The sequence below is a fragment of the Lithobates pipiens genome, unplaced genomic scaffold (genome assembly GCF_037356315.1).
Source record: "Lithobates pipiens isolate NorthernLeopardFrog02 unplaced genomic scaffold, aLitPip1_a1.2 Scaffold_8, whole genome shotgun sequence".
NCBI classification, from domain to species: domain Eukaryota; kingdom Metazoa; phylum Chordata; class Amphibia; order Anura; family Ranidae; genus Lithobates; species Lithobates pipiens.
Genome location: NW_027507903.1, coordinates 668,583,850 through 668,599,648, shown reverse-complemented (window position 1 = coordinate 668,599,648; position 15,799 = coordinate 668,583,850). Strand labels below are relative to the sequence as shown.

The 15,799-nt window shown below is 40.4% G+C and overlaps 1 protein-coding gene across 1 annotated transcript in view; it reads left to right on the top strand.

Annotated features, from left to right (window-relative positions):
- Positions 1-15,094, top strand: part of LOC143961922 (E3 ubiquitin-protein ligase TRIM39-like) — a 32,456-nt gene extending 17,362 nt beyond the window's left edge. Inside the window, exon 2 of the mRNA XM_077471257.1 lies at positions 15,082-15,094. The gene's annotated coding sequence lies outside the window, so the exon portion shown is untranslated. The remainder of the gene's footprint in view (positions 1-15,081) is intronic.
- The last annotated feature ends 705 nt before the right edge of the window (positions 15,095-15,799 follow it).

Below are 15,799 nucleotides of genomic sequence, written 5' to 3'. Positions count from 1 at the left end.
AATTGACGCCCCCCCCTGTCCATTTTGCAATCAGTGAGTTCCCCATAGCAGCATTGTCTGTCCCAATCAAATCTAAGTACAAACACACATCACAAGTTGTATTGGACAGAGCCTGAGAGGGACTTGCCTTGTCCAGCCCTGATAGGCCACTTACAGACCAGAAGGATTTACCCCCTTAATGACCAGGCCATTTTTTGCGATACGGCACTGCGTCGTTTTAACTTACAATTGCGCGGTCGGACGAAGCTGTACACATCCCTTTTTCCCCCAAATAGAGCTTTCTTTTGGTGGTATTTTATCACTTCTGCGTTTTTTTATTTTTTGCGATATAACCAAAAAAATAGTGACAATTTTAAAAAACAATATTTTTTTTACTTTTTGCTGTAATAAATATCCAAATAAAATAAAATAAAAAATGTCTTCATCGAGATGGAACATGCCACGATGTTAAATATGAGTATAGAGTAATGTAAAATGTAATGTAAATGTAGTGTAATGGAAACTCTACATACTCACTCACAGGGGCATTTCTTAATGAATAGCAAACTCTTTGTGTTATATGTGAATCAGTAACCCTTCTCCAAAGGGTGTGTAGCGGATATATGTATTTTTCATCCAAGGCATTTCAAACGTACTTTCAGGAGTAGAAATTGAAGAATCCTTCGTCCATCCAATAGTCCGTTTATTGTTCAGAAAGACAAGCAAAGACAAGATTGACATCTGGTAACATATGGCATGGTGATAGCTTCAGAAGGAGGAAAGGGTTATCTGATCTACATTCTCCAAAGTGTAGAATCCTTTCTCTACCCACCGATCCCCCCTTCTCTATAACCCTAGTCCATTCTTATACTGTTTCAAGATGTTATGTCAGCATATCCTAATAACACCCAAATTTGCATATATACCCAATATGGTTCAGTCTATAGATAAGTAGCATAACTCCACCCATTGTCCTGACATAGTAACTCAAAAATAGAAATACCTACTCAACAAAACCACTCCTATCTATACGATCTGCTGTTGTGTGACCTTCAGAAAACCATCACTTACCACTGAACATATAACTTACATATATTTTCAGAAACTTTTATCTTTTAAGATATTAATTACCTCAAAAACTTCTAACATATTCCCCCTCAATGCACGATATTCAACAAATATACGTGCATTCATCTTAAATAATAAATGTCTCTGATTCTCTTTTTTCCAATACAAACAATACAATAAACATTAATACAATACTCATTAATACATTTTAGTGAGTCAGATATTGTACATAAACATTTTCAAAAATTCTGAGATGTTTCTATGAAAAATATTTAAATATTTCATTCCATTGAGAAAGTATAAACTATTATATTTAATTTTAATTAATTCTCCATCTAAATCATGTAATATTAAATATTTTCTTCTTTCAACTTTATAAATGTATTTAACTTCTTGTGAAACTCTTATAACTTTAACCATATCATATAAATATTTTATGGATAATCTATGATCTTACTTTAAAAATGATCTTCTTTTCAAGTATATTGTTCCATTATATGACACATTCTCTATGTGTTTTCTTATCTGTGAAACCACTGACCTACTGACCTTTAGTCATAAACTCTGAACATAGAGAACAACTGGTTCCAAAATAACATTCACACAACTTAAATATTACCTAAATCACTCACACTTCATTTAAGGCCCTTTCATATGCATTTTGAATCAATTGCTCCAGATGTACCATAGCTAATCACTGGATCAGATAAACCAGAAGTCATTTTCCGACTAAAAATACTTGTCATAATTTTTTCACCTTTTTTCATTTTTTCCTTAATCAATTTATAAAATCGTTTCATTCTAACCCTAATATAGATTTGAAACAAAATACATAAAAACGTTCCCATTAGTTGATTGTCATATTTTATATATTCTATCTATCATTCTATTTATTTTTCGATTTATCCATCTATCCATGACCAGCAAGCAACTTTTTCTATTTTTTTTTTTTAAACATTCCAAAATTATTTAAATTCAACAATAACTTTGTTTAGACACATTGAAATCCTTTTCTTCATATGCTCTAATTATACCTTTTTGTCTTTTTCATTATCTTATTACTATCCTCATTATTCAGATAATTTGTTAAAAAAAATTCTTATGAAAAGCACATCCTAACTCCCCCTCACATAATGATCGAACGATCAATATGTCGCTTTTGATGAAAGTTCACCAAAAAAATGATAGTCCTTGATAACATAATCAAAAAATAATAATTTTTGAAAAAACAAGAAATATTAACAAATAGAAATTTAGTTGTGCTTGATTGCATTGTCATGGAAGAATTTTAAAAAACTAAATAAAAAAATAAAATAAAATCTTTTTCTTTAAATTTGGAAACGAAAGATATATCTATAAAAGAAAATGAAAACAAGTATCAAATTCTTTTAAAAATTATGTTTTCCTAAATAATTTTCATTAATCAATGTAAACCATTTTAGAATGATAATCCTTTCTGTGTTTACCCATTTTATTCTTATTTTTACCAATTATTTTTATTTTTACCAATACTTTTGAAACAAAAAACTATAATCCCAATGTACTATAAAAATAACAAAATAATCTTCCCAATTTATATCCCAGTTGACATCTCTGTTGACATCCTTGGTACCTTCAGATCTAGAATTATTAACCATAACTTTAGCTACTGGAATACATTCCTAAACATACTCATTAGAAGTAAAAATCTCATTCAAGACATCAACTTTATTTAAATTTAGCAAAGGCCTAGCCATGTTTTGTGAACAAACTTCTGAAATACCTATTCTTGTTGTTTGCAAAATTTGCATCCACATTACTTTCTATACAACAGATAATATAAAAAAACTAAGTATGCTAATCTCAAAAGACTGTCATTAACTCAAAAAGTTAACAAACCCTATGTTTAGAAAATAATAAAGTTTTTAAACTATAGCAGGTAAATAAGTCACCCAATATTTACCTTTATCATCTTAACCAATACTATTCATACGTTCTACAATACCTGAGTACTTAAGATGATAAACAAAAACTTTACTAAACCTAAAATAGCATACATGTCCTTCACTACCTGTCCTATAAAATGTTAAATCATTAAAGTGGAGGGCCACCCTGAAAACCAAAAAATGTTAATAATCACAAAAAAATCTAAAAAAAATAAAATGAAAAAAATTATTTTTTTTTTACTTACCAGAAATGCCTGTTGCTAGGCACTTTCTCCTAATCTTCCTCTTCCTCCTCCGCGGAGATCTTCTGTCTTCTGTCTTCGTCGCGGCGTCTTCTGGGTAATGGGTCGCGCTGTGTTCTGGGAACTGTGTGTTCCAGAACACAGCGCGTCCCATTCAGAAAGCGCTGCGGGACTCGCGCATGCGCAGTAGCTGCGGGACTCGCGCATGCGCAGTAGGAAACGGGCAGTGAAGCCGTAAGGCTCCGCTGCCTGTTTCCCTTACAGGGAATGGCGGCGCCGGGACCCGAGAGCCGAGGGACGGCTCGGCCTCGGGCGGCCGACATCGCGGGCGCCCTGGACAGGTAAGTGATTTTATTAAGTCAGCAGCTGCAGTGTTTGCAGCTGCTGACTTTTTTTTTTTTTTTTAACTGGCCCTCCTCTTTAACTGATTCCATGGTTTGAAAACCAACCCCAATGGAATATGACATAAGTTCACAACAACTTAGCTTTTATAAAAAATATTATTTTTTCTAGAATTACCTCAATTAATTTATCAAAAAGAAACATTTACTAAAAAAACAATATCCTTATAATCCTCCTGTAACAAGTGAAAAAACGAATATAATCAATCTATATGGATTTGCCAAATCCCTCAATACTTTGTAGTATCAGGTTAGGCCTCTTTCACTTTAGATAATTCTATAAACAAATAAAACAATTTTCAGAAGTTTGATGACAAAGTGTTCTAAAATGAGTAGTTCAGAATTTTTATAAGCTAAAACAAAAAATCAATCAATCAGGTACCTGGATATGCAAAAATAAAGATTTTCATTTAAAAATAACTCTATCCATTACTATTGGAATCCAATTATTTTTACAATAAATGTTCTCCTTTATCAGTCTGTACTGATTCTAACTCATAGTCCCCCTCTTTATCCTGTGACTAAATTAAATCTTCTAAAAGAATAAACTTGCCAGATTACTGTTTTTTTCTCTACACTGACAATTTATTTTAATTTTGTAAAAGAACCTTAATTTAGGTTGAGCTTTCCTAAATATTCTGTTTCTGAAAGAAATTTGATCATGTTGACATTTCTTTTCAGAACCCAGCATTCCCCTCATACAGTATGATTGAATGAACCACAACTGCTCTGTCACTGACTGCAAAACCAAATTCAGCTTTCAATGCGTCCACTAAAAGTTGAAAAAGTGACATTCTCATGATTAATTTACACGACTGTGGCTCTATCCCTCACACTACAACTGATCTTTTTAACATCCAATTGCCATTAGACAAAGCTGTGTGTATTGATACCTCCTGTTTTCCTTGAAATAACACCTTTAGTGTAACATAAGATGTTTTTCAAAACAAATGGTGCTAAACCCACAATGTCTCAGATCTGTAGCATTGGACAATGCATTCCTAACACATTTATTTATAAATACCAATGCAATCTTCTCATCATCCACATACACTTAAATGTAAAATGACTGAGAGAGATTTCTATATTTGCCAAAAATACTAAATTTATAAGGGCTTTCTTCAGATCTTCAAATGTTTGTATATAAGTTATCTTTTGTTATTAAAAGTATATTTGCCCTACAGTAAGCCTATATAATTCATTAAAATTTACTCAGACAGATACTTTGTCTGCAAAAATCTCAATGAACTCTCAAAAAAAGTTATTAAGGCCTAAAAAATCTTATTTTTCAAAACAATTACTTTTAGTAAGTAATGATACCTTTTAAATATATATTTTCCTCATCAGTGAACCCTCTTCTAAGTATCTGTAAAATTTAACACAAAAATGTATTGTGCTGTGAACCATTAGGCCGGGTTCACACTGCTGCGAACGGGAGATCCGGACGTAATTCGCACCGCACTGCAGTGCAAATCACGTCGGATCTCCGTAGCGGTGCGAGTTCAGCCATACAGATAGTATGGCTGAATTCGCAACGCTCCCGCAGCAAACTCGCACAGGACCCTTTTTTTGGTCCGCAACAGAATCGGATCGCATGGGGGTTCACACCCTGCGATCCGATTCCTGTGCAAGTCGGCAGATCGCACTGCGATATGCGATCGGATCTGGGGGTGTCATTAACATATCATTGACACTCCCAGCCATTCGCATAGGGCAGTGTGAACTGCCGGCGGGAGTAATGCGATGCGGGAAAACGCCGCAGATTCGCGGCGTTCCCGCATCGCAGCAGTGTGAACCTGGCCTGAAAGTGAAAAATGTCATGGCATGACTGACCAGTCTGTAACTTGATCTGCATCTCTCTGTTGGTAATACACTCCTCACATGTCACATACTCTTCAGAGAATGATCTGTTACTGACAGTCTTGGCTACCATGCTTTGTACACCCTACACTGTACAATTCGGTAACAATCTTGTTTCTCGTTTTTAAAATGTTTAACCTTTTTAACACTTTTTAAACATATTTTGTTTGTACATCTACGAAAAATCATGTACACCATGTTATATGACTTTCCTGATTATAATAATGACAAAAAATTGTTTAGAAGACAATCTCGTGAAACTCACAGATTGGATCCTGCCCAATGACCTGCGATTGACCATTTCCCTGAGAAAACTTCTCCCGCAAACCAAAGTCCTTACTTTTACCAGAAATACTCATTTACAAAAACTTTTAACAATAGTTATTTTTTTTTTAATTTTTTAGATTGAACAAAAACTTTCATATTTTAATATTTTCTCTGGGTAACCTTAAGTAAATTAGAACAATTTACTACTTTTAATTTAATAACTAAATCCAAGTTTGTAAAATTTGCTCAATCCTTAACTTATTATATCCTGCAACCAAATCTGTAGAATTTTTGTAAAACACTAAACATCATGTTTTTTTCCATTATCTCCATTTCATACAGTTCTTTCCACAATCTTAATCAATATTTTTCTCTGAAAACTTTGTTCAGGGCTTAATACATAAAAATATACATGCAGCATTACACTTAATTTTCTTCTTAATGAACATCTTTACACTCTGGCATAAATTAATTAATTACCTTACTACTGCATGTATTCCTATATTCCATACATATGAAATATATCAATTTCCCGATCATACTGAGACTTACTTCTGAGCCTAGAGATGTTAACCATTGCCATATTACCCTCTTTATATAAACAAACACACTCACCCCTTGTTAGTATGATAGTCCTGTGTGTACTTAAAATAAAACAAGAGATGAATAATGTCCCTTTAACTTTGTTGTTCGTTGCTTTATCTTTCTTTTTCCGTTCTTTTCTTGTAGCTCTTTGCCTTTGCTCTTTGCCTTGTGCTGTAGTGTCTTGCCTTGTTTCTTGAATTATGTGCTGTAGTGTGCTGTAGTGTCTTGCCTGTTGATCTATTCTTTGCCTTTGTGCTTGGACCTTCCATCTTCAAACATCAAAATCCGACTTCCATATTAGCTCACCCAAAGTGTACATTTGCCTTTGTACCTACAATGGTGACTTTTTCAAATAACGTGAAGTCTTTGTTCCTATTTCAACACTTTTTTCTTCTCGGGTAACAACCCAATATTTTCTTATGTGAGACTCTCTCACCTTCTTAGGAACTAACCTTGGCAGATATCTTCACGAACGTAACTAAATTACGTCTTCACAAAGTCCTGGATTTTCCAAAAATAACTTGAAGTATACCGTCCAACTGGCCTTGTCAATCAACTTCGTAGGCTGTATCTTTTTTTTTTTTTAATTCTGTGTACAGAGAGGTGAGAAAACAAAGAGAAAAAAACTCACCCTCCTTTTCTGGACCGTTGTACGCATCTGACGCAAACGCCTCCTTCTTTGATCATTTGTTCCCAAAACTTGACAAATTTGTGTGCACATTCCCCCTTTTTCAAGCAGTAGGGAAAATTGATCATTGTGGCTGGCACGACAATGTTAAATATGAGTATAGAGTAATGTAAAATGTAATGTAAATGTAGTGTAATGGAAACTCTACATACTCACTCACAGGGGCGTTTCTTAATGAATAGCAAACTCTTTGTGTTATATGTGAATCAGTAACCCTTCTCCAAAGGGTGTGTAGTGGATATATGTATTTTTCATCCAAGGCATTTCAAACGTACTTTCAAGAGTAGAAATTGAAGAATCCTTCATCCATCCAATAGTCCGTTTATTGTTCAGAAAGACAAGCAAAGACAAGATTGACATCTGGTAACATATGGCATGGTGATAGCTTCAGAAGGAGGAAAGGGTTATCTGATCTACATTCTCCAAAGTGTAGAATCCATTCTCTTCCCACCGATCCCCCCTTCTCTATAACCCTAGTCCATTCTTATACTGTTTCAAGATGTTATGTCAGCATATCCTAATAACACCCACATTTGCATATATACCCAATATGGTTCAGTCTATAGATAAGTAGCATAACTCCACCCATTGTTCTGACATAGTAACTCAAAAATAGAAATACCTACTCAACAAAACCACTCCTATCTATACGATCTGCTGTTGTGTGACCTTCAGAAAACCATCACTTACCAGTGAACATATAACTTACATATATTTTCAGAAACTTTTATCTTTTAAGATATTAATTACCTCAAAAACTTCTAACACACGACTAGGGCAGCATATTACTGTTTCTCTAACACGCACAAAACCTCCTCCCATATAGATCTTGCCTTTGCCAACCCGTCTATGCTGACAGATATATTGGACGCTTCCTATTTGCCCAGCGGACTCTCAGACCACTGCCCCCTACTCCTTAACATTCGCTCTAAGTCCTCTTGTTCCTCCTCCCTTTGGCACCTGGGGACCCATTGGATCTCCCATGGAGACCTAGCAAATACCATTCCACCACGTTTGGCAGAATTTTGGGAGCTTAACACAGGGTCCTCCTCCACAACTGTGACCTGGTATGCCTCCAAGGCTTTCACCAGAGGCCAATACATCTCTGCTATTGCTGGGATCCGGAGGGAGCAGGCTGCTGTCACTACTGACTTCCAGGCCACCGTGCAATTCCAGTCGGACATCTATGCTGCCGACCCCTCGAATACAAATTATGACTCCCTCAATGCAGCAAAACACAAGCTACACCTCCACCTCACCGAAGTAACTAGACTAGACCTTTATTGGAATAGGCAACGGTTCTTTGAGCAGGGTGACCAGAACGAACGGCTCCTGGCGATGTTGGCATAGCATGACAAACCCTTGACGGTGATCCCCAGTGTGGTGTCCCCTTTGGGAGAATCGGGGTCTTCCTTGCCAGACGTACTAGACGCATTCCGCAAATACTACACATCCCTCTATACCTCAGTACTACCATCGGATTTCCAGTCATGGGACTTTGCACCCTGGCTGGACCCCTTGGCACTTGGATGGCTCTCGGATGAAGAGAGAGAATCCCTAGTGAGGCCGATTACCCTGGAGGAGGTACTGAAAGCGATGGGGTCCTTCCCTACTGGGAGGTCTCCAGGGCCGGACGTGCTCCCCATCGAGTTCTACAAGACTCATGGGGACCTACTGGCCCCTAAATTAGCTCAACTTTTCACTCATTGTTTGGCAGATGGTGCCCTTCTGGGTTCCATGGGCCATGCCCACGTCATTCTCATCCACAAAGCTCCCAAAGACCCCACATCCTGTGCCTCCTACCAGCCTACCTAACACGGATTTCAAGATCCTCACCAAATAATTAACCATGAGACTGCAGTCCCTACTCCCCTCTGTCATCAAGACTGACCAAACTGGTTTCATGGCCAATAGAGCAACAGACGTAAACTTGAGACACCTGTTTACTAACATACACATGCAGAATCTTAATGTGGGATCTAGGGTGGTGGCCTCTCTCGACATTGAAAAGGCCTTTGACAAGGTCGAGTGGCCTTTTCTCTGGGAGACCCTCCGATGAATGGGATTTCCCCTGGTCTTCATAGAGTGGATTAAGGTCCTTTACCGTGACCCCACCTCCGCCATTAAGCTGGGGGGGCCTGTCACAATCTTTCTGTTTGTCCAGAGATACGCGTCAGGGCTGCCCTCTCTCCCCGGCCATATTTGCCATTACAATTGAACCGCTGGCAGAGGCCCTCCGCACCTCCCCTTGTGTTAAGGGGCTACGGATTGGCTGGTTGGAGGAGAGGGTTGCCCTCTACACGGACGACATCCTGCTCTTCCTCAATGATGCAGGTCCATAGCTTGAGGGAGCCCTACAGATCTTCAACTCCTTTTCCTCTGTCACGGGCCTCAGAGTCAACTGGACCAAATCTCTTTTGTTCCCCATAGACCCAGCAGTCCGTGTCACAGCTCCTCCTAATATTCCCCTCCAATGGGTCGAGTTCTTTAAATACCTGAGGGTGGTGGTCTCCAGGCAGGCCTCTGAATACCTACCCCTGAACCTCTCCGGTAGTTCAGGAGGCTCGGCAACGTCTGAAGGCATGGGAATCACTACCGCTTTCATTGATGGGATGAATACATTTGTTTAAAATAAAAATGTTACCTAAGTTCACGTACTTATTTCATCACTCTACACAGTGCATACCTAAATCTTTTTTCACACGTCTACATCGCCTCCTTGCCTCTTTTCTGTGGGGATCCCAGTCCCCCATATACAGCTGGATCACACTGATACGCCCACAATCTCAGGGGGGCTTGGCATGTCCGGAGTATTATATAGCCACCCAGCTGGTTACGGCTGCCTGGTGGCTCAATCCGGACACCACCAATCTAACTACCCAGATTGAGACGGCAGTGCTGGGATCCCTTGAGGTGCTCAAATTTTTACTTTTTAGGTGCCCCCGGGCCCCCTATACACTGACACCCTCCATGTGAACCACACTGCGTGCATGGGGGATAGGTCTAAAAACCGTCAAATACCCTAAACAGGCAATCTCACCCAGTGCCCCCCTCTGGCGGAATCCAACCCTAGAGCACATCTACAAATTACCTGAGCCCCACGCCTGGACCAAATTTAATAATAAAACTATTTCACAGATTGTTGCTAGCCAATCCCTAGTTCCGCTTTCCAAATTGCATTCTGACTTTAATGTACCAAGGTCCTATTTTTTTCGATACCATCAACTTTCCCATGCCTTCGGTAGCCAATTCTCCAACTCCCCTCCTCAACTGATCCAATACATAAAACTATTCCCTACTGGTACTGGGCAGGAGTCTGGGATTGCGACATCCCCTTCTTCATCTAACATCATCATAGCTGAGTTAGATCATTTTATGGTCAAGCCTGAGTATCCACCAAATTATTCTATTATGGACATTACCTCTGGAAGTGAGTGACTGGGGTCCACCAAGAAAAGCGCATGTTGTCTGCGTACAACATGATTTTCTCATGGATGGCCCCGTATTGGAATCCATGAATTTGCATGCTATCTCCTATTAGTGCTGCCAGTGGCTCTATCACGATCGCAAAGAGCAGGGGGGATTTTATTTTTTTTACTAGTAATGGCGGCGATCCGTGATTTTTTTTTTTTTGCGGGACTGCGACATTGTAGTGGACAGATTGGACAGTTTTGACACATTTTTGGGACTATGGACATTTATACAGTGATCTGTACTATAAAAATGCACTGATTACTGTGTATATATCACTGGTAGGGAAGGGGTTAACACTAGGGGGTGATCAAGGGGTTAAATGTGTTCTGTAGGGGGTGTTTCTAACTGTGGATGATAGGACTGACTGGAGAAGGAGAGAGATCGCTGTTCTAAATCACTAGGAACAGCAGATCTGTCTTTCCTCCCCTGTCAGAATGGGGATCTGTCTGTTTATATTGACAGATCCCCATTCTGGTTCTCGGTGGAGCGATTGCGGGTGGTGGGCGGACATCGCAGCAGCCGGCCACGCACAGGTCCTTTTATACTCCTATATACATATATACAGAACTGACAGGTCCTCTTTATTCTCCTATATACATGTATAGAGCCCTGGCAGGTCCTCTTTATACTCCTATATACATGTATATAGCATTGACAGGTCCTCTTTATACACCTATATACATGTATAGAGCCCTGACAGGTCATTTTACACTCCTATATACGTGTATAGAGTGATGACAGGTCCTCTTTATACTCCTATATACATGTATAGAGCCCTGACAGGTCCTCTCTATACTCCTATATACATGTATAGAGCCCTGACAGGTCCTCTTTATACTCCTATATACATGTATAGAGCCCTGACAGGTCCTCTCTATACTCCTATATACATGTATAGAGCCCTGACAGGTCCTCTTTATACTCCTATATACATGTATAGAGCCATGGCAGGTCCTTTTATACTCTTATATACATGTATAGAGCCCTGACAGGTCCTCTTTATACTCCTATATACATGTATAGAGCCCTGACAGGTCCTCTTTATACTCCTATATACATGTATAGAGCCATGGCAGGTCCTCTTTATACTCCTATATACATGTATAGAGCCCTGACAGGTCCTCTTTATACTCCTATATACATGTATAGAGCCATGACAGGTCCTCTTTAGTTATCATGATATAAAATAATGAATGTGGGGGGGCTTTTGGTGGGTGTAATTTTCTTTTTTTGGGGGGGCAGCATTTCATTCTTAGTCCCAGGCAGCACAATGTCTCGGGCCGGCCCTGGATATTCCCAAAGGATTAATTACTATTAAAGGGATGCAGATCCTCCCATTTTCCTCATTAGAACATTCCGAGTGCAGCAACTAAAAGTCGCTCTCATTGAGATTCACATTTATCATTCCTTTAATCGCTTCCTGACCGCCTCACGCAAATATACTGCGGCAGAATCACTTACCTGTCAAATACCACCAAAAGAAATCTCTATTTGTGGGGAAAAAAAGGACATCAGGTTTGTGTGGGAGCCACGTCGCACGACCGCGCAATTGTCAGTTAAAGCGACGCAGTGCCGAATCGCAAAAAGTGCTCTGGTCAGAAAGGGGGGTAAAATCTTCCGGGTTTGAAGTGGTTAAAGGGATGAGGTGGCAACTCTACACTCACTTTACACACCATTGTTAGGATGACGGGTAGCCAAGCTTAGCAGGGACTAGCTGTGATGTGATTATATTATTCAGCAGGTGAGGCCGGCCGACGTCTATAGTACTCAGTCCTGTGCAGGGACAAGGTCAGAACAGAGCGCCTGTTTCTGGAACTGCAATAAACAAAACAGCTTTGCATGTTATGACTGTGGAACTACAAGTAACATATCGGCTTACTTGCTGGTCTGTAGGACTACAAGGAACAGCTTAGTAGCAGTTTTATTGCTTTAACCTGTGACAGTTGTAATCTGTTTTTGCATTCCTATTCACTTGTATGGGGAGAAAATCAGTTGTGAACAAATGTTTGTTGACACCGGTCCTAATTATCACCAGAGTCACCTATATTTTCCCGAGACCGGCACATTATGGAGGAGATTCTTCCAATATTGGTGTCCCTCCATATAACGAATCCTATGAATAAAGTACAAGTCACAGCCCAGCCTCGCCCTGTGTAGGAGGAAGTGACCCTCCCAACTGCATTCTTCTCCGGTGTCAGAGAACTTCATTTCATTTCCTCGTCTGCTGTCAGCGATGGCGTCTTCTGATCTAAGAGCTGAGTTGGAATGTTCCGTCTGTCTGAACATTTATAGAGATCCTGTAAACCTGAGATGTGGACACAACTTCTGCCGGGTCTGTATTGATCGTGTGCTGGATACACAGGAGGGGTCTGGAGACTATTCCTGTCCTGAATGTAGAGAGAAGTTTCCGGATCGGCCTGCACTGCAGAGGAACATAACACTACGTAACATAGTGGGGAATTTCCTGTCTTCTCAGCCACATCAGGAGGAGTCCGGGGTCTTCTGTACTTACTGTGTGGACTCTCCTGTACCTGCTGTTAGATCCTGTCTGCACTGTGAGGTTTCTTTGTGTGATAAACATCTGAGAGTCCACAAAAAGTCCCCGGAACACGTCTTATGTGACCCCACCTTGTCCATGGAGAGCAGGAAATGCTCCGTCCATAAGAAGATCATGGAGTATTACTGCACTGAGGATAATTCCTGTGCCTGTATGTTGTGTGTGATTGGAGGACATAAAGGACATGAGATGGAGTCACTGGATGAGGCTTCTGAGAAGAAGAAGGAGACTCTGAGGAATGTTCTGCAGAAACTTCTGACAAAGAGAGAGGAGACGGAGGAAAGAGTCCAGAGTCTGCAGGAACACAGGAGGAAAGTAGAAGAAGAAGCAGCTGGTGACACCGAGAGAGTCACTGTCCTGTTTAGAGATCTCAGGAGACGTCTGGAAGACCTGGAGAAGAGAGTCCTGAGGGAAATCTCCGGGAGGGCAGAGCGGATCTCCATCTCCATCCGGGATCTGGAAATAAAGAAGGAGGAGCTGTCCAGGAAGTTGCGTCACATTGAGGAGATGTGTAACGTGACGGATCCACTGACTGTCTTACAGGAATCAGACACAGGTGACTTGTGTGATACTGAGGATGGAGATAATGAGGAGCGAGAGAGACATGAGGGACTCCTCCATGATGGAGGGGGTCTGGATGTGGATGGGATATCACACACATTACACACATTATCTGATATAATAACAGAGGTAAATGTATCCTCCTATATACAGGGAGCTGCAGACATATTACTGGATGTAAATACAGCTCATAATATTCTCCATATATCAGATGACAGGAAAACTGTATCCTTGTCAGATAGAAAACAGAATCGCCCAGAAACACCAGAGAGATTTCAGCGTTATCCTCAGGTGTTGAGCAGTCGGAGTTTCTCCTCAGGGAGACATTACTGGGAAGTGGATGTCGGGGGATCAGATGGATGGATAGTCGGGATGTGTTACCCCAGTATAGACAGGAGAGGAGGGCAGTCACTGATTGGAAATAATAAGAAGTCCTGGGGTTTGTACAAGAATGGTAATGAGTATAAGGTGATACATGACAGTAAAGAGATCCTCTTACCCTCCAATCTCTCCAGTAACAGAGTCAGGATATATCTGGATTATGAGGTCGGATGGATCTCCTTTTATGATCTGTGTGACCCGATCCGACATCTCCACACCTTCACCACCACCTTCACTGAGCCCCTCCATGCTGGGATAGGTGTATGGGGAGGTTGTATAAAGATATGTGGGGGGAGGGGAAGGAGTCCTGAGCACTCGGTGGGTGTAATACAATGAGGTTGGCACTGGAGTGGAGGGATTTTGGCACATCACATTATTTGGATAAACAATTGTTTTGTCTTCACTAATGAACTTCCATTCATATGACTTCATACTTAATGGGATTTGCACTTATTTCTTGCTCTGAGATCTGATGTGATTGTTTTCCATTTTTATTCTTACTATGATGATTGTCATTTTTTATACTTACTTAGTTTCATAGTATTAGAGGGATAGAGCACCTATTATATGTTATTAGTCCCGCAGGGTTTTCTATGGTAAATATATTTCTATGAGATTTCTCCATCCCTCCCTCTCAGATCACTGTGATTGGCTGGAATATCTCTAATTATAGCGAGGGGTGGGGATTCACCAGTAACAACACTTTGTGGTGCAATTTGCGTCCATACAAAATGAATGAGTGCAAATCGCACTGCAATAATGTGGTGTGATTCCTGTGTGAATCGCATGGAGTTTGCCGCACTGCTCCTGTGTGACTCCAGGCTGAAATCACTATGACAAGCTCGGCTTCACACAGGAGTGGTGGGGGAACATCATGTGATTTGGATAGAAATCGCACCGCATTCCACTTCAAATTCTTAGCAGTGCGATTTGCTCCCATTCATTTTCCATAGATGTAACACTCACCACAAATGATCGGTTCTTGTTATCAGCGAGTACTTGACCGAAAGTATCGGTACTCACCGATAAAAAACGGCATTGGTGCATCCCTAGTGAGGGGGATGTGATCAATATACCTATCTAACGTGGAGAGGGAATAGAGCCCCTGTCAGGTTTTTATTGCTGTCTCTGTCCCATTTAGAGAGAGCCCACCTCTCTATCTGTCCTGGTGAATGTTATCACCCAAAGTGAAAGAAAAATCCCAAATTCCCAGTTGTTACCAGAACTGGAATGGGGGGGAAATACTCCAATGGGGACACTAGTTCTGGTGACAACCAGGGATCTCCATTACTTTGGAGGGATTTCCTGTCACTTCCTGTTTTGGTTATTGGATAGGAAGTGAAGGGAAGTCTCCCCAATGGAAAACAGATGGTAATAAATTACTAACAGAGGTTATAACCCTTCCTTACTCTCTCCAAAATGAACAAAAAGTTTTTTGTCTTTAGTTCTACTTTTCCAAACAGGAAGTTCCCATATTATATCAGCAATTTCTCTTTCCCCGATGTTCTGCCCCTCCTCCTCATGGTGGCGCTATGTGCAGCCATGATCAGACACAGAGGGTGGAGATGATCCATCAGTACAGAGAATGCAGTGCGGTCATTGTGATGGGATAGGATGTGGTCACCTCTACATCTAGGAGAGGTCACATGATACCACGTGGGGGCGGACTGGGAAGGACAGAAGTGAGGTCTGGTAGATGTTGGTGGGTGATGAGCTCCGTCTGTACTGGGGGGACTCGTGGAGATCGGGGGAGGGGGAGGAGTGAAGGGTTGGGGGAGGGGCTGAGGAAGAGGATCGGTATAACCCGGGGT